The following is an 18,999-nucleotide window of genomic DNA, read 5'->3' as shown; positions in this document are numbered from 1 at the left end:
TAGCACCCATTTTAGCATTTGAAAACTAGGCATACTTAGGTATCAGTTATAGTGCATATGCAATATGTTGCAAGGCTGTAAGTGCTGGTTAACATTCTATGGATAGCCGGCAGAACGCCTAATGGGTGATCTGGCGTGACCCGGCCTACCCCAAATGCTTTGATACATCATCTTTGATCAAAGCAAGTGCAAATTCGGAGTCAGAAGCAAGCCAAGTCTCAGCAAACTTCACTTGTAGAAATTCTAGCAGGACCCAATTTTCCGTGCTTTTGGGTTATTAACCTGATCTGGGGGGTCAACCAGTGACCTAGGATCTTAGCATTGACCAGAACATAAAAATAATTGGCTTTCTCTCGTCAGCGATGACCAGGACCCTCAAATCATCGGATTTCTCTCGTCACGAGCAGCTCGCTCTTTTATTTTTCAGCGAAGCTCTGGCTCTTTTTATCAAGAGCCGAATGGCTGAGGGTTTCTACGCCCCTCCGCTACATGTAAGACGCTCAAAAGAAATGCCTAAATGGGTGAGGGTTAAATATCGATTGGTTTTTAAGTGCCGAAGCCCGAAGCACTTTAAGTTACTTCGATAGCAGTTTTTAAGACCAACGAGCTCGAATACTATAACTTCTTGAACAATGTAAGCACCACATAAAATGAATCGTGAGAGAAGCGGCTCAAGATTAACCCTCGCCCGTATAGGGGGGGGGGGGGGGGTCGAACGGACCCCCCCATGGTTTTTCGCGAATAACTCGCGTAAAAAGCGGCCGATCGCGACGAAACTTTCAGTACCCTCGCGTTAATCAATTTTACACCTACCCTGAGAATTTCATGACCCTGACCCCAATGACCTTTGACCTGTGACCTACTTTTCGAGACCATGTTTGGCCGGAATCGCGATTCGGCGTATGTCGGCTCGCATTCGCCGCGCGTTTGCAGTCTTTTCGTGGTTTCAAGCGTTCAGACATGTGATATGATGCTGCCCCCATGCATTAGGGTGGGTGTCAAGGTCACCTGAAGGTCAAGTCAGGTCATTGACCTTTGGTGACCTCGGTTCACTTTTTCGAGTTTTACATGTTTCTAGGCCAGTTTTTTAGCTGAATTCGAATTTAGCAGCCATATGAACGTTTACGAAGTAGTTTTGGTACCTTCGTAACATGTTATGAAGCTGTCAGAGGCGGTTGACACCTACTAGGAATACCCGGCAGGACCCCTACTGGTTGACCTGACCTGACCTGACCCGACCTGGACTTAATGCATAAAGACATCATCTGTGATCAAAACTAACATGATATTCGTGATCAGCGCCCCGAAAAACCCCATAGCAGCCACATTTTACGACGTTCTAACAGGTCCCGATTTTCCCGACTTTTGGGTCATTAACCTGACCTGCAAGGTCAACCAATGACCTAGGACCTTAAAATTAGGTATCATCGGCTTCCTCTCGTCACGGGCAACACGCTCGTTTTTTCCGCGAAGCTCTAGCTCGATCAGGGGCGAAACGGCAAGGGGGGGGGGGGTCCAACGGACCCCCCCCCCCCTTATACGTTCGTGGCTGAGAAAGCCCAAACAAACATAATATGAGAGCTATGAGAGGAGCTATGAGACACTTAATAAAAAGCGGCATAGATTAGAAACTGCACCTAACTTGCTCTGGTTTTTAAACCTTTTCGATGCAGACTGGTAGATTAAATTTTAGGATTTAAATTCTAGGATTAAATTTTAGGATTTTCACCATCCAATTCCATTCATAAAAGGCTACATTTGGCTACGTTTCCATGACACAAGCTAAGCCGATTTTGAAAAATGGATTTGCTCCATCATAGCATTTAGGCATAATTTAAAAATGTAAATGTAGGATTAGGTGCTAGTTAAAACCAAGGCCATAGAAACTACAGGTAGCGACAACACGCGTTTGACCTTGAATTCCGCCGGCCGGCGGGTGACGTCACTGGCGGCGAGCCACTCGGCGGCCCCGGCCGGCGACGTACTAAAACCGACTATTTCAAACCTCGTAATGGTAATGTTTGTCTTAAAATGAGATGCATTTAAATGCATCACAAGGTAATATGAAAGCAACCTTACCTTCTGATATGCCACGACGGCTCTTATTCACGCATAATACTAAATACGATCCTGCCTACATCGATTACTCCTGTCAACATTGCCAGGCGCCGGCAGATGGATGATTACGAGCTCGTCGGCTGTGTACGCATCCAGCTGTAAAACTGCTATTTCAGTTTAAACTCCCATGCTAAAAGTGGTATATTAACAATCGTCGTCGTCACCTGTGGACAGTTGGTCACCTCGTCGACACGTGCGCGCAGCGCCAGACTCCCTCCTACAGCGCCGCTGTGGCGGCACACACTCGCTCTCCCGTGCTCCCTCCAAAGCCGCTGTAACAGCCACACACGCTGAAGCGGGGCTGGACCTTCACCGCGTGCACAAAGAACGAGCATCTTATCGGACGGACAATGCTAACATCGGACAAGACTGTTAGTTATCACTTGTGACTTTATTCAAATATGGTTCCGCCGGACGATTCCCGGCTCCCGGTCAGCGGAGAACACCGTGATCTGGGAGAAGTTGATCTCAAACTTCTGCACGACTGACATCCACCAGACGGACGGCACATACAACTGGCCGCGGCTCACCACTTGAAGCCATCCTCTTGGGTCGGGGACAGATGCTAATGCTCTGTTCCATGTCAAGCCTTCGGCCGAAGTGCCCCGCTGAAAGCAGTGTCTGATGTCTGTACATACAGCTAGTAACATTCAAATACGCAAATTATTGAGCAGCTTAGGAGTAGCTACCGAAGACACTCCGACCGCGAGCTTGATATGGAACGAAGTATAGGGCCTCTGCAGATGCATCGTCCATCCGAACATCGTCCATCCGAGTCTGCGGTCCAAATGGCGGCATTTTTGAGCCACGAAGCCCGCAGCGAAAGCCATCGTCTGGTATGATATGTCGGCTTCCAGGCTGCAGGGCTCTGAGTGGGCGGCACCGCGGACCTCTGCACCAGCCACGCGCTGGAGATCCTCCGCCAGGATCGGTCCAGCCGCGAAGGGCTCGTCGATCTGGGAAAGTTACACCGGCTGCGTTAGCAAATTTAAGATAATTGACACTGAGCGATACCATTGGGCATAGGAACTTGGCAACGAGGCGAGCTCATCAAAAGTAAACACAGTGGCAAAAGTAAACACAATCACCATAGAATGCAAATCAACTATGATTCGCAAAACATGATTCTAAAGAAATATAGTGTCAAAAAGTACCTATATAATTCCAAAGGAAAAAATACGAGGACCAAGAAAATCCCATAACGTTTTTGATAATTCTTATAAATGATTTGTATTTCAAGTCCTAAAATTTATATAAATTGAAAATAACATTTTGAATACTATAAATTGACAAGTTTCATAAATGTAATATACCTATTCCAGACTCTAGTGCTCGCTCAGCCTTTATATTAATAAAAAAGCACCGCAAATGCTTACATTTACCAAGACGTTAAGGAGCAACTTTCCCATTAAATATTGAGGTTACTCAGTGACATACTCACCTTCACATCGATGCCTCCGGCTTCCAGAACAGAGTCCGACAGTGTGATTGGGCATTGCCAAGATTCTTCAAGATGTTGATATTGATATTGGGCATTGCAACCTCTTTGTTTACATATTAGTAGGTATAGTAGATTTTATTTATGATTTAGTCCAAAGTTCAACCACTTCACAACCAAGTAACCACTTAAAATGATATCAACTCACAAATAAACCTCTAAAATCAACTGGCTGTATCAATTTCAGCCCTATATGAGTCGAGTGGCCGTGGCAAGGGCCGCGGTTACCATGGTAACAACGGTTACGACTTGTTTGCGTCACCCTGAAAATAAACGAGCCCAAAGCGCCAACACTGTCTCTGCTTATGTTCACAAGCAGCAGAGTCTGGTTTTTGTTAGCAAATTCCTGCGCTCTGATTGGCCGCCATCGGGCGCCGCCAAGTACGTCATCGGAGCTTCTTCAGTAAACAAAATCGTGACCAATGGCGTTCCATTAGGTGTCACCCCCCTGGTTAAAACCATATATACGCTCATTTTTTGCATAAGGTAAATGGTTTCCGAGAAAAACGCACGTGAAATTTCGCTAAATCGATTGAGACGTGTCATGGAAACGTAGTCCAAATTGTTGATTTTAGATAAGTGTGAAATACAAACTCAATAAAAGTTTAATGATACGGCAAATTTGACAGCTTTTATAATGAACAGACAAATAACTTTAACAAATCAAGGCTGAGAGCCCCAAATAGGGGAGAGTGAGGTAAGATGAGCCAAGGGGCAAGTTTAGCCACCCCATGTTTCTCAGCTCCTATGGCGCTAATTGACTTGAGCTTCCATGTGCCGTTCGCTAACGATGCTGCAGTCTTTCACGTGACACGGCAACGTTCTCACGCTCAGCACCCGGTAACATCGCCCCTGATATCGCCCCTGATAACTAAGACATGTTTTGCTGGCTCATAAACTCTCCCCCCCCCCCAAAAAAATAAAGGAAACCGATCATCCGCAAAAAGAACTATTGAGCTCGAACCAAGGTGACGAATCGATTTATAGGTATGCAGGATGACTAACGATGCCACTTTTTGACTTCTTGTGTCAAATAAATTCCATCATCTGGATAGCACGTCAACATTCTAGTTGACATTTTGCAACAAACGTATACTATTTGGCGCTACTAGCCTCATAAATGTTCTGAAACTAAAACCGTTTCTTCACAATTAACTTGGACCACATCATCCCAGCTTATGCATGACAAAAATAAAATAATGCTTCAGGATCACTGGCCTGAATTCCAATGCTTAAAGTTTACTCAAAACCGGTGTGGCTGAGGCACTCTTCGCTACATCTCGTGACGGCCACCATTGTGTTGCATTTTTCGGTAAGCTATAAGTTAATAAGGAAAGGATTGGTGAGTGGTTTGAAAACAGCCCTCACCCTCCACCCCCCGCGCAAACCTGTTCTTCTGGAAACATAAGTAACCGAAAGATCTGGCGATGGTTTATCCACCCCGTCTGCCGCCGCGCTGCGAGACCTCGATTCGTTCGGTATGTGGCTTCCTGAGCGGTCCTCCCCGGAGGCAAGGTGAAAGGTCATGGCCTGTATCAGAAATGTATACGTTGCTGAATATGTTTTATAGTTCTTCCAAGGCCTTGGACACCGTTTTATTATATCGGATAAACATTGCACTTTCTTGTCAATCAATACCTTTAAAGAAAACTTGATCATAATCTTATACGGCGGCAATTGTAGTTCTGCTTACGGTTGCCTCTTTATGATACGGGCCACCACCACCTCCACTGCGCTGGAGCTCAGGCGTTCTACCCCTCCCCGCTACGGACCGGCCCTCGGGCTAGGTGTGTTAGTACTGAGCGCAAACCTGTAGTAGTCACGTGACTTTCATTCACGTAGCGGGAACGGAAGCTATAGGCGATACCAAGGACGGGCTCTGGGGAGGCAAACGGCGCGGAAAAATAGCACGATTGTAGTTTTGGAAGAATATCTGTTGCGGTAAGAGGAATTATACAAAACATACGTCCTAGGAGCAAACATGTGTTATTCCTCTATACTTTGCGCTACATTTCCTTTCTCCAATGGCCAGCACTTAGCAAATAATAGCGCAATTCTAAATTGGTAATATATGTGTATGTACAGTAGCAACTGCCTGTGCATACCATCAAAATGTTTGTGTCAAAAAAAGTTATAAAAATTGCAGCAGTTTTGTGAGTCGAAAATAGCTGTAGAATAGGCCTGTATGACTTCAACAAACGTGCGCCGAAAACGTCTGAAAACAACTAAACAAAAACAGTGACAAACCCCGCGTTCGATGTCTCTCGGACGACGAAGATTCTACGTCGTCCGGCCAATCCCGTCCAAGGTCAGCGGGGGCTCTGCTGCGGTTATAGAACATGATTGGCCGGACGGCGTAGAATCACGTCTGTCAAACTAGCAGCGAGCAGCGAGCAGCGAGTCCAGCAGCGAGAAACGGGCCATCCCGATTTAGCTGAAATTTGGCTCACAGAGCCTTCTCAGCACGCTGATTCCGAAAATCACGGTCTCTAGGGTGGAAATATTGACCGTTCTCGAGATAGAACCCTCTAAAGTTCTTACCATCCATGACCGGGCCATCCCAATTTGGCTGAAAATTGGCTCACAGAGCCTTCTCAGCACGCTGATTCCGAAAATCATGGTCTCTAGGGTGGAAATATTGACCGTTCTCGAGATAGAACCCTCTAAAGTTCTTACCATCCATGACCGGGCCATCCCAATTTGGCTGAAAATTGGCTCACAGAGCCTTCTCAGCACGCTGATTCCGAAAATCATGGTCTCTAGGGTGGAAATATTGACCGTTCTCGAGATAGAACCCTCTAAAGTTCTTACCATCCATGACCGGGCCATCCCAATTTGGCTGAAAATTGGCTCACAGAGCCTTCTCAGCACGCTGATTCCGAAAATCATGCTCTCTAGGGTGGAAATATTGACCGTTCTCGAGATAGAACCCTGTAAAGTTCTTACCACCCATGACCGGGCCATCCCGATTTGGCTGAAAATTGGCTCACAGAGCCTTCTCAGCACGCTGATTCCGAAAATCATGCTCTCTAGGGTGGAAATATTGACCGTTCTCGAGATAGAACCCTGTAAAGTTCTTACCACCCATGACCGGGCCATCCCGATTTGGCTGAAAATTAGCTCAAAGAGCCTTCTCAGCACGCTGATTCCGAAAATCATGGTCTCTAGGGTGGAAATATTGACCGTTCTCGAGATAGAACCCTCTAAAGTTCTTACCATCCATGACCGGGCCATCCCAATTTGGCTGAAAATTGGCTCACAGAGCCTTCTCAGCACGCTGATTCCGAAAATCATGCTCTCTAGGGTGGAAATATTGACCGTTCTCGAGATAGAACCCTGTAAAGTTCTTACCACCCATGACCGGGCCATCCCGATTTGGCTGAAAATTGGCTCACAGAGCCTTCTCAGCACGCTGATTCCGAAAATCATGCTCTCTAAGGTGGAAATATTGACCGTTCTCGAGATAGAACCCTGTAAAGTTCTTACCACCAATGACCGGGCCATCCCGATTTGGCTGAAAATTAGCTCAAAGAGCCTTCTCAGCACGCTGATTCCGAAAATTATGGTCTCTAGGGTGGAAATATTGACCGTTCTCGAGATAGAACCCTCTAAAGTTCTTACCATCCATGACCGGGCCATCCCAATTTGGCTGAAAATTGGCTCACAGAGCCTTCTCAGCACGCTGATTCCGAAAATCATGCTCTCTAGGGTGGAAATATTGACCGTTCTCGAGATAGAACCCTGTAAAGTTCTTACCACCCATGACCGGGCCATCCCGATTTGGCTGAAAATTGGCTCACAGAGCCTTCTCAGCACGCTGATTCCGAAAATCATGCTCTCTAGGGTGGAAATATTGACCGTTCTCGAGATAGAACCCTGTAAAGTTCTTACCACCCATGACCGGGCCATCCCGATTTGGCTGAAAATTAGCTCAAAGAGCCTTCTCAGCACGCTGATTCCGAAAATCATGGTCTCTAGGGTGGAAATATTGACCGTTCTCGAGATAGAACCCTCTAAAGTTCTTACCATCCATGACCGGGCCATCCCAATTTGGCTGAAAATTGGCTCACAGAGCCTTCTTAGCACGCTGATTCCGAAAATCATGCTCTCTAGGGTGGAAATATTGACCGTTCTCGAGATAGAACCCTCTAAAGTTCTTACCACCCATGACCGGGCCATCCCGATTTGGCTGAAAATTGGCTCACAGAGCCTTCTCAGCACGCTGATTCCGAAAATCATGGTCTCTAGGGTGGAAATATTGACCGTTCTCGAGATAGAACCCTCGCAGCGAGTCCAGCAGCGAGAAACGGGCCATCCCGATTTAGCTGAAAGTTGGCTCACAGAGCCTTCTCAGCACGCTGATTCCGAAAATCATGGTCTCTAGGGTGGAAATATTGACCGTTCTCGAGATAGAACCCTCTAAAGTTCTTACCACCCATGACCGGATCATCCCGATTTGGCTGAAAATTGGCTCACAGAGCCTTCTCAGCACGCTGATTCCGAAAATCATGGTTTCTAGGGTGGAAATATTGACCGTTCTCGAGATAGAACCCTCGCAGCGAGTCCAGCAGCGAGAAACGGGCCATCCCGATTTAGCTGAAATTTGGCTCACAGAGCCTTCTCAGCACGCTGATTCCGAAAGTCATGGTCTCTAGGGTGGAAATATTGACCGTTCTCGAGATAGAACCCTCTAAAGTTCTTACCACCCATGACCGGGCCATCCCGATTTGGCTGAAAATTGGCTCACAGAGACTTCTCAGCACGCTGATTCCGAAAATCATGGTCTCTTGGGTGGAAATATTGACCGTTCTCGAGATAGAACCTTCGCAGCGAGTCCAGCAGCGAGAAACGGGCCATCCCGATTTAGCTGAAATTTGGCTCACAGAGCCTTCTCAGCACGCTGATTCCGAAAATCATGGTCTCTAGGGTGGAAATATTGACCGTTCTCGAGATAGAACCCTCTAAAGTTCTTACCACCCATGACCGGGCCATCTTGATTTGGCTGAAAATTTGCTCACAGAGCCTTCTCAGCACGCTGGTTCCGAAAATCATGGTCTCTAGGGTGGAAATATTGACCGTTCTCGAGATAGAACCCTCGCAGCGAGTCCAGCAGCGAGAAACGGGCCATCCCGATTTAGCTGAAATTTGGCTTACAGAGCCTTCTCAGCACGCTGATTCTGAAAATCATGGTCTCTAGGGTGGAAATCTTGACCGTTCTCGAGATAGAACCCTCAAAAGTTCCTACCACCCATGACCGGGCCATCCCGATTTTGCTTAAAATTGGCTCACAGAGCCTTCTCAGCACGCTGATTCCGAAAATCATGGTCTCTAGGGTGGAAATATTCAGGGTTCTATCTTGAGAATGGTCAATATTTCCACCCTAGAGACCATGATTTTCGGAATCAGCGTGCTGAGAAGGCTCTGTGAGCCAATTTTCAGCCAAATCGGGATTACCCGGTCATGGGTGGTAAGAACTTTAGAGGGTTCTATCTCGAGAACGGTCAATATTTCCACCCTAGAGACCATGATTTTCGGAATCAGCGTGCTGAGAAGGCTCTGTGAGCCAAATTTCAGCTAAATCGGGATGGCCCGTTTCTCGCTGCTGGACTCGCTGCGAAGGTTCTATCTCGAGAACGGTCAATATTTCCACCCAAGAAACCATGATTTTCGGAATCAGCGTGCTGAGAAGGCTCTGTGAGCCAATTTTCAGCCAAATCGGGATGGCCCGGTCATGGGTGGTAAGAACTTTAGAGGGTTCTATCTCGAGAACGGTCAATATTTCCACCCTAGAGACCATGACTTTCGGAATCAGCGTGCTGAGAAGGCTCTGTGAGCCAAATTTCAGCTAAATCTGGATGGCCCGTTTCTCGCTGCTGGACTCGCTGCGAGGGTTCTATCTCGAGAACGGTCAATATTTCCACCCTAGAGACCATGATTTTCGGAATCAGCGTGCTGAGAAGGCTCTGTGAGCCAAATTTCAGCTAAATCGGGATGGCCCGTTTCTCGCTGCTGGACTCGCTGCGAGGGTTCTATCTCGAGAACGGTCAATATTTCCACCCTAGAGACCATGATTTTCGGAATCAGCGTGCTGAGAAGGCTCTGTGAGCCAATTTTCAGCCAAATCGGGATGGCCCGGTCATGGGTGGTAAGAACTTTAGAGGGTTCTATCTCGAGAACGGTCAATATTTCCACCCTAGAGACCATGATTTTCGGAATCAGCGTGCTGAGAAGGCTCTGTGAGCCAATTTTCTGCCAAATCGGGATGGCCCGGTCATGGGTGGTAAGAACTTTAGAGGGTTCTATCTCGAGAACGGTCAATATTTCCACCCTATAGACCATGATTTTCGGAATCAGCGTGCTGAGAAGGCTCTGTGAGCCAATTTTCTGCCAAATCGGGATGGCCCGGTCATGGGTGGTAAGAACTTTAGAGGGTTCTATCTCGAGAACGGTCAACATTTCCACCCTAGAAACCATGATTTTCGGAATCAGCGTGCTGAGAAGGCTCTGTGAGCCAATTTTCAGCCAAATCGGGATGGCCCGGTCATGGGTGGTAAGAACTTTAGAGGGTTCTATCTCGAGAACGGTCAATATTTCCACCCTAGAGACCATGACTTTCGGAATCAGCGTGCTGAGAAGGCTCTGTGAGCCAAATTTCAGCTAAATCGGGATGGCCCGTTTCTCGCTGCTGGACTCGCTGCGAGGGTTCTATCTCGAGAACGGTCAATATTTCCACCCTAGAGACCATGATTTTCGGAATCAGCGTGCTGAGAACGCTCTGTGAGCCAAATTTCAGCTAAATCGGGATGGCCCGTTTCTCGCTGCTGGACTCGCTGCGAGGGTTCTATCTCGAGAACGGTCAATATTTCCACCCTAGAGACCATGATTTTCGGAATCAGCGTGCTGAGAAGGCTCTGTGAGCCAATTTTCTGCCAAATCGGGATGGCCCGGTCATGGGTGGTAAGAACTTTATAGGGTTCTATCTCGAGAACGGTCAATATTTCCACCCTAGAGACCATGATTTTCGGAATCAGCGTGCTGAGAAGGCTCTGTGAGCCAATTTTCTGCCAAATCGGGATGGCCCGGTCATGGGTGGTAAGAAGTTTAGAGGGTTCTATCTCGAGAACGGTCAATATTTCCACCCTAGAGACCATGATTTTCGGAATCAACGTGCTGAGAAGGCTCTGTGAGCCAATTTTCAGCCAAATCGGGATGGCCCGGTCATGGATGGTAAGAACTTTAGAGGGTTCTATCTCGAGAACGGTCAATATTTCCACCCTAGAGACCATGATTTTCGGAATCAGCGTGCTGAGAAGGCTCTGTGAGCCAATTTTCAGCCAAATCGGGATGGCCCGGTCATGGGTGGTAAGAACTTTAGAGGGTTCTATCTCGAGAACGGTCAATATTTCCACCCTAGAGACCATGATTTTCGGAATCAGCGTGCTGAGAAGGCTCTGTGAGCCAATTTTCAGCCATATCGGGATGGCCCGGTCATGGATGGTAAGAACTTTAGAGGGTTCTATCTCGAGAACGGTCAATATTTCCACCCTAGAGACCATGATTTTCGGAATCAGCGTGCTGAGAAGGCTCTGTGAGCCAAATTTCAGCTAAATCGGGATGGCCCGTTTCTCGCTGCTGGACTCGCTGCTCGCTGCTCGCTGCTAGTTTGACAGACGTGTAGAATCTTCGCCGTCCGAGAGACATCGAACGCAGAGCGCTGTTCGGCAGCCGGCTATTTTGTGTGCAGGGTATGACGTATTTCGCGAGCCGACGTCACAGGCGGTGACGTCGGCTCGCGCGCGAGCCGAGCGCCAACGACAAACTAACGGGAACCCTCGGACACCCTCGGGGCATAAACCGCGGAGTAGCATATTGAGCGAGTCTTATAAGGAAAATTCATATATTTTCGTTTCTCAAATGATAATCAGGGTGTCTCTGACCTTTTTACATATCATTTAGGCTTACCTAACACTTCAGTTGCCAAATATCTGCAATTTATTCAAGCGAAGGTATTTTCAGTAAATATCAATGGTATAGACCGAAATCTTTTGAATAAAAACTCCAACCAACAGAAATAAAAATAACTTAATTTATTCCAACCATTTCCTCCAAATAAACAACATAAAAACTCACTTTTACACACATCATTCATAATAAAGCATACTAACACGCCGCTTTTGACAATTGCGGCGTCGAGTGGCGCGCTGCTAGCGCTCTTTTTCGATCGCAGAGACCCTGCACGCGCGCGAGCACACTACGTCACGTCTGGGGGGCACAGGTATATGAAAAATCGCAGTGACGTAACACTTTTCTCGCTTCTCATTGGTCAATAGCCCGTTGCCGGGGTAACGTGCACGTATGTGAGCGCGGGCAAGAGTACTAGCCGGCCGCCGATCTGGGCCCGGGGAAAAACTCACTGCAAAAACTAGAAAAATAACTGCACCCACGCGGCTTTATCTGTAAGTCAATATACCCTGGCCTTCTCACCCATTGGCCATTGCTGAAGGTGAGCTATGGCTAGTTTGAGCATGACTATGAATATTGTGATGTTAGGAAATAACCTTATGCTCATGATACAATGAAATGACAGTTATTTGAAAATTACAAGCATGATCTTTCCTCGATTTCAATTTCAAGGAATGGTCATGCTTGTATATTTTCAAATAACTTTTACAATGTTCCTTGGCCCTTGCACAAGCACTCAACTCCATCTACAATGAAATGATAGTAAAATATCATATGTCATATGATATGTCCAAAAAGTAGGGGAGAGTGGGATAAAGCGGACTAGCTAAGAAACGGTGTTAGATAGCTGCTAAGTGATAGTGAAAATGTTTATATCAGCCTACGTGTTAGCTTAATCCTTCAGCCCAAACTTTGATGTATGCGAGTTTTGTCTAGCTACTTTGGATTCTTTGTTGAACATTGCCGCTACACATTTTGAGTTCAGTTGGGGAAACTACGAGGCGAATGTCAAAAAATTGATTGGTCAATAAATGGACTTTTGATGACCATATATGGGCATAAATGCAGCCCCCGCTACCGAGGGTGAAAAACGGTATAACAAGCCGGTACTTGCGGTATCGCGTCCACTTATTGGAGAGAAAAGGCTTCCATTTTCCACTAGGAATAAGCGTGATTTGATAAAATTCGGCGAATTGACTTGAAAATGGCGATTGGAAACCAGCTTTTCTGCAGGTTTTGGGCGTCACATTCAGCTGGCCAATTCAATAAACGGATTGGTTTTTTGAAAGAAAATTGTTAATAGATTTAATTTAATTACAATAAACAAAGATGTTTAATTGGGTATTAGTATATATTAGGTCCGAGTGGACAATTGTGACGCTTGATACAAATATGTAACAGCAAAAAATTTAGGTTTTAGGTTAGGTTAGGTTGTAGGTTTGTAGGTTTTAGGTTTTAGGTTGGTAGGTTTGTAGGTTTTAGGTTGTTAGGTTGTAGGTTAGTAGGTTGTAGGTTGGTAGGTTGTAGGTAAATAGGTAAGGTTAGGTCAGGTTTGATTATGTTTTTTCTTTTATTTCCAGGACATATAAGTATCATTTTTGGATTCAGGATGTCAAATAATGTAAGAATATGAAAACTTTATATTTTAACAGTCACTCGGACTCAATGTATACTTTTACTCATAATTGTTAAATAATAACTTAACCACAATTAGAAAAACCATAAACAAAATAATAAAAATAATGACATTTTTAAACCACGGTACTGCTTACATTTTTTGGCGCGTCTGTTTCAATCCGCCATATTTGCCCATCACTAATTGACCTTGTGTTGTAACTCTGCGATTTAGAGCCGCCAGTTAATTGTGCACCGAGTGAGTGTGGGCCTTGTATGGTTAAAAAACATTCTTATGCTTTATTTTTTCATTTGAATGCTAGAATGCATTAAAAAGATGAAGTTGTCTCATTTTATGACCATATATGGTCATCGCCCCGCCCACTCCACCCGTTGATTGGCTAATCTAATTTTTGTTTGGCTCCTCGTAGTTTCCCCAACTGAGTTAAAAAACTCATGAGGCAAAGTCGACCACCCCAATTTTTCTTTCTTCCCTTAGAGCTTGCTTTAGAACCACTTCTTTCAAGAACATTTTTAACGTCCTTAATTCATATGCTAGCTACATCCATGGGTAGGGCCACCATGAGGTACGTGGGGTACCAGTACCCTACAGTCATTTGATTGTGGGGTACTGCATATACCCAGTACCCCAGAGACAGGAACCCAGTCTGAACTTTTTCAAGACTTTTGTAGTTGTGCCATGGCCCTCTTTAACCGTTAAATAGGTTTTAGCAGTGGTCCAATGCCAACAAAGGGCCAATATTGAAAGATGTAACAGTCCCCTACAGATCAGCAGGGCCCTTTGAAGGCCTGTCCGACCTGTCGTGTATTCAGAGCCCAGAGGGCCTTTATGTAGCTTAGAGGGTCCCCCGTCAAGTGATTAGGGACCTTTATCATGTGCTCAGAAGGCCCCGTCAAGGAATCAGGGACCCCTTCATGAGTTTAGAGGGTCCTCACGTGTACTCAAGACTTTTCTGTAGCTCATAGGGCTCTCGTCAAGCATACAGGGTTGGGAGCCTTTCTGTTGCTCAGAGAGGCCTGTCAGGCATTCAGGGGGCCCTTTAAATGCTCAGATAATGTTCTTGTGGCTCAGAGGGCCGCGTCACGCCTCGTCATGCGCTTAGAGGGCCCTGTCGTGTACTCGTAGGGCCTTTTTGTAGCTTAGAGGGCCCCGTCAAACAATCAGGGACCCCTGCATGCGCTCAGATGGCCCTGTCGTGTTCGTAGAGGGTTTTCTTTAGCTCATAGGGACTTGTCAAACGTTTAGGGGCCCTTAAAGGAAATAGTTCACTTTCACGAAATTATTTTTTTTGCAATGGATTTGTGATTTTTTATGTTCAAAATGATCAGCAAAGAAAATAAAATCTTTTTACAACAAAAGATTATTTTCTATATTTTTGATATAGGAAGAACTTTTCAGTTTCTGTAAGGCACACGCGATCCAGTATGAAAAGAGCATGGGTCCCGAAAATTCTTCAGAAACTAGAGAAATTATCGCGGCCACCGGCATTTGGGCGATCTGCTCGTGCTTTTGTTACTGGAGCGCATTGGAGCGCCTCACTGGAGCGAATTTCTCTAGAGTTCTCGTAGATAATTTCTCTAGTTTCTGAAGAATTTCCGGGACCCATGCTCGTTTCATACTGGATGCGAATATATGCAAGGCACACATCCTCAACGCAAGACACATTTTTCGGGACGAGAAATAGAATATCTTTGCCTAGGGTGATCGTTGGGCTGTAAAAGCTCCTGATTTATGCTCGTCTCAGCCCAAGCTACGGAACTGCTATTCCAGTTCAAAACCCATGTTAAAATGTGAACTATTTCCTTTAAAGCGTTAACCTTCCAGGCGGTGGGGGGCATTTTTTGCCCCCCCCCCCTTAGTTTTTTTTTTATATATCTCGAGAACCGCTGCGCCGATCGTCACCAAACTTTCAGTACCCTCCCGGGAGCAGCTAGCGCACATGGTGACCAATTTTTTTCCCAAAGGCTATGATAGGTTGGCCGCTAATGACGTCAGAGTGACGTCATTTTTGCCATTTTCGACCCAAAAAAGGTTTCGCGGGAAGAACTGTCAGGCCTACAGTAGAGTTGCAAAGTTTTCCCAATGGGCTGCTACCGGCACCGCCCCGCGGCCGCCCCACAAACATTTTCTGGGATACCGGCATGCTACCACGCCCCAAGCAAAAAAACCGCCAAATTACCGGCATACTAAAAAACCTGCATTCTTGATTTTGGCTTACCCCTACATGAGATGCCACATTTTGGCAATTTCAGTAACCGCCCCACCCAACAGCCACCCATTGTCCAACTTATTACAATTCAATAGCCTTTTAGTGTCCAAAGTTCGAATCATATGCTGATAATTTTTTGTGCAAAATCAAAAATACCGGCATGCTACCGGCAAGACATGCCAGATACCACGAAAAAACCTGCGGTAGTGAAAAATTACCGGCATGCCGGTAGTGCGGTAGGGAAATTTTGCAACTCTAGCCTACAGCTTTAGAGATACAGAAAAATGTTCCAGACATAAATGGTGTGGAATCAAAAGTGCTACAAAACTGTTTTTTCGGTTTTTCGAATTTTTTTGGATTTTGACCCCCAAAAATAGAAAATAGATTTTTTGAATATAATAGCCAAAAAAATCCAAAAAGTTTTTTGAATTTCGAAAAACCGGAATATATGTGATAGTCCCTACCGCCTTCTATCTACATACCAAATTTCACAAATTTGAGATCGATACCTCTTTTTTTGGCCAAGTGATAGGTAGCGAAAAAACTGTTCAAGATTGATGACGTCAAATTTTCAAACTCAATTTTTAGCAATTCTAGACCTCGTAGCGCAAAACAAAGACCACCATTAGACTCCCCGTGACGAGCTGCATCGAATCGATACCCATTTTATGCAAAAATATCAACTTTGAAATTTGACCTTTTTTGACCTGACCTTGACCTGACCTCCACCAGAAAGTGGCCTAAACCGTACCTGATGGTCTTATAACCAACACCATTGAGTTGGAAATGAAAAACTGGTCATAAAACATGCATCGCATAACCTTAGTAAAGTTGGGCTCATGTGGTGACCCTTGGTGACCTTTGGTGACCTGACCTGTGACCTGACCTGGTAGGTATGACCAGTGACCTCTAATAGCAACATATGTACTAGACAACTGACGCCTTATCGCTGATTTTCGACAAAATGCGTTTTACTCGGTGTTATAGCGCTTTCCCTAGAAGCCCCGTGAACGGTGAAACATTTTATCTTTGACCTGACCTGTGACGTCATCGGTGACCCCGAGTTCAATGAAATTTGGTTTCCTTCGACAAATTTGACAGGGCTATCGAACGCCGTTTGAATTTTCCGGATCCGTCCAGTAGTTTCGGAGATACGGAGGGGGGGGGGGCAAAAAATGCCCCCCCCCCCACACCGCGCGGAAGGTGGCTGGTAAGCCCACCGCCTGCCGGGTTAAGAAGGCCCTTCTGTCACTTAGAGATCCCTGCCAAACGTTCAGGGGTCCTTTATATGATCAGATATTCAGGGTTGTGCTCGACTCAAAAAATTGCCGATTCGACCCATCATTCAACTTCAGAATGCCCTGACTCAACTCTGACTCAAACAACTAGCTGACTTTTTCCCTTGACTCGACTCATGACTCAAGCGGCTCAATGAAAATAGATGTTGACTCAAACTTGACTCAAATTTTGTGTTGAGTGAAGTGTGTTGACTCAAAATTGACTCAGATAAAAATGTTGTTGAGCGGGGGGGTGAAAAAATCCGGCAGCAGGGCCAGGCCTTAGTTGTTAAGCGGAGGGAGAATGAAAAACTTATAGGGGCATCTAAAAGGGGGGGGGGGCAAATGCCCATTATGTTTTTCGCTAGGATAGGGTCCGCAGAACCTAACCTACCCCCAAATCCTATTTTCTCTCCAGATTTCGATCACTTTATTTTGTAAGATCACTTTATTGTAATTTTGCAAAAAAAAAAAAAAATCACGCACAGGGGATTGGCCCAACTTGGCTGCGCCCTTGCAAATGGCAATCCGTAGTGGCAACCTATATCCTACTTAAGTGCCTTTCTAAGGAGAGGGGTTAACGCGTGACTATTTTTTCTAGGCCTAGCCCAGTTGAAGGGGAACTGCAAGGTGGGCTTATACATGCAATGCAGCGATATCCGAACAACAAATAAGGAAGCAGAAAACTTAAATCTAGGTCGTTCAATAAGTAAGGTAAAATGTACCATAGTTCATTTATATGAGGAATTCAAACAAAATCAAATGCCATCTGCCATGCCATGCCATCTGAATCTTTGAACAATTTTCTACACAACCATCCAAACTGTTTTTGAGAGTTTGGCTCATTGTCCGAACACGGTAGGTGTGAAAACATTGATGCAGCAGAGTTCCGTTCTAAAAATCTCCGGTTTGTCACGCGAGCCAAAATTCACCTCAAAATGAGTGAGTTGACCCTGATGACGCTATTGCCATTAGCAATGCTTGCTGGTGAACAGCTGGTACGATTTCAACAAGAACACAGCAGTGTAAGAGACAAAGTTCTAGAGCAGGTAGACTTGTGCCCGCACGGCTCTCTGGACTTGGCACAGCACAATCTGTAAAGACGGGGAGCTGATTATGGAGACCCGAAGCATCTGCGTGACTGCTTAACAGGGTGAAGTGTGTATGTCGAAACAGTTCTAGGCATCATCAGATATGCTTGATATTTACAAGGTCATCACGAGGTTAATACAGAAAGAGCTCGCTGAACAACAGAAGGATGCCCAGCGAGGCATCAGTGTGAGATCGCCTTTGCTTTAGCAGTACAGGAAAGCTGAAGTACAGCCGTGGGCCCGGGCCCGTGATCTGGCGCCGTCCCTTTTGAATCTGTTTGGACCACCGGAAAACCTGCTGTGTACGTTGGAATCTCAACTGATCAGGCAATCAATAAAATAATCAAGACATGGCTTTGGAGTAGCAATAAGGAGTTTTCCAAGCAGGATTTCAACGCCGGGTGGAGTGCTAGGATAAGCGCGTGCGCCTGAACGGCGATTGGATGTAGGTGCCAGTTCCGAAGGCTGGGGAGGCTGGCCGAAGAGACCTGCTTACAAATGCTTATAGCCAATTTGTAGACGATATTTCAATAAACATATGTTGCTAGTTTTGTGTCGTTGCACCAAATGTGGACTGAAATACGTGTGATTTTACCTTACTTATTGAACGACCTAGTATTACTTGGGGTTGGAAGCAGTCAAAATGCCATTGGGAAAGCCGGTCGTGATGGGGTACATTTTCTGCACCATGCTCTGCATGCAAAAGCGGATGGACGTGAATGATGCATAAAGATGCCTAAAGACAAGAATCTATAAATCGGTGTTATGACCGTATGGTTGGATTTTCAACCCGGAATGGCATTTGACGTTAGCGGTTTGCCGGTTTAGCGCACAAATGGCTCACAAGTAAGCTCACAAATTGATGCAGGATGTTGGATGTTGTTCACTTGTTGTTCAAGCAAAGCTGTTTTTGTGCAATACACGTATGACTCACATGTGTTTCCTGAAATCAGGTGATTTTATCGCGTTTATGCTAGCTGTCCTGCTCACACAGATCACAATCAGCCTATCAATTAATACGCGGTCATCCTATCAGTCAGACATCTGATGACACGTCTGGCGCAGCACCGAATGTATATTATGTATTTACATACATATAATTAAATATGGTGATGAAATTGACCAATAACATGGCAGTGAGATGTATTTTTACATAACAAAATAGGCCGAAAATATAGAACGAGCTTTCGTCTTACGACATCATCGGG

At 45.7% G+C, this 18,999-nt stretch overlaps 1 protein-coding gene and 1 long non-coding RNA gene across 2 annotated transcripts in view; one reads left to right on the top strand and one right to left on the bottom strand.

The window, feature by feature from the left end:
• Positions 1-2,244: 2,244 nt before the first annotated feature.
• On the bottom strand, positions 2,245-3,959 carry LOC122366330. The gene is made up of 2 exons (XR_006253869.1): positions 3,560-3,959; positions 2,245-3,074 (listed from the first exon to the last, which is right to left on the bottom strand). It is a non-coding gene; the product is annotated as an uncharacterized LOC122366330 (long non-coding RNA).
• An 8,078-nt stretch (positions 3,960-12,037) lies between these two features.
• Positions 12,038-18,999, top strand: part of LOC122366331 (L-2-hydroxyglutarate dehydrogenase, mitochondrial-like) — a 146,841-nt gene continuing 139,879 nt past the window's right edge. Inside the window, exon 1 of the mRNA XM_043338492.1 lies at positions 12,038-12,072. The gene's annotated coding sequence lies outside the window, so the exon portion shown is untranslated. The remainder of the gene's footprint in view (positions 12,073-18,999) is intronic.

The sequence above is a fragment of the Amphibalanus amphitrite genome, unplaced genomic scaffold, assembly GCF_019059575.1.
Source record: "Amphibalanus amphitrite isolate SeventyFive unplaced genomic scaffold, NRLGWU_Aamphi_draft 000797F_arrow, whole genome shotgun sequence".
Classification (NCBI taxonomy): Eukaryota; Metazoa; Arthropoda; class Thecostraca; order Balanomorpha; family Balanidae; genus Amphibalanus; species Amphibalanus amphitrite.
The sequence above is the reverse complement of the archived record's forward strand: the minus strand, read 5'-3'. Positions and strand labels throughout refer to the sequence as shown.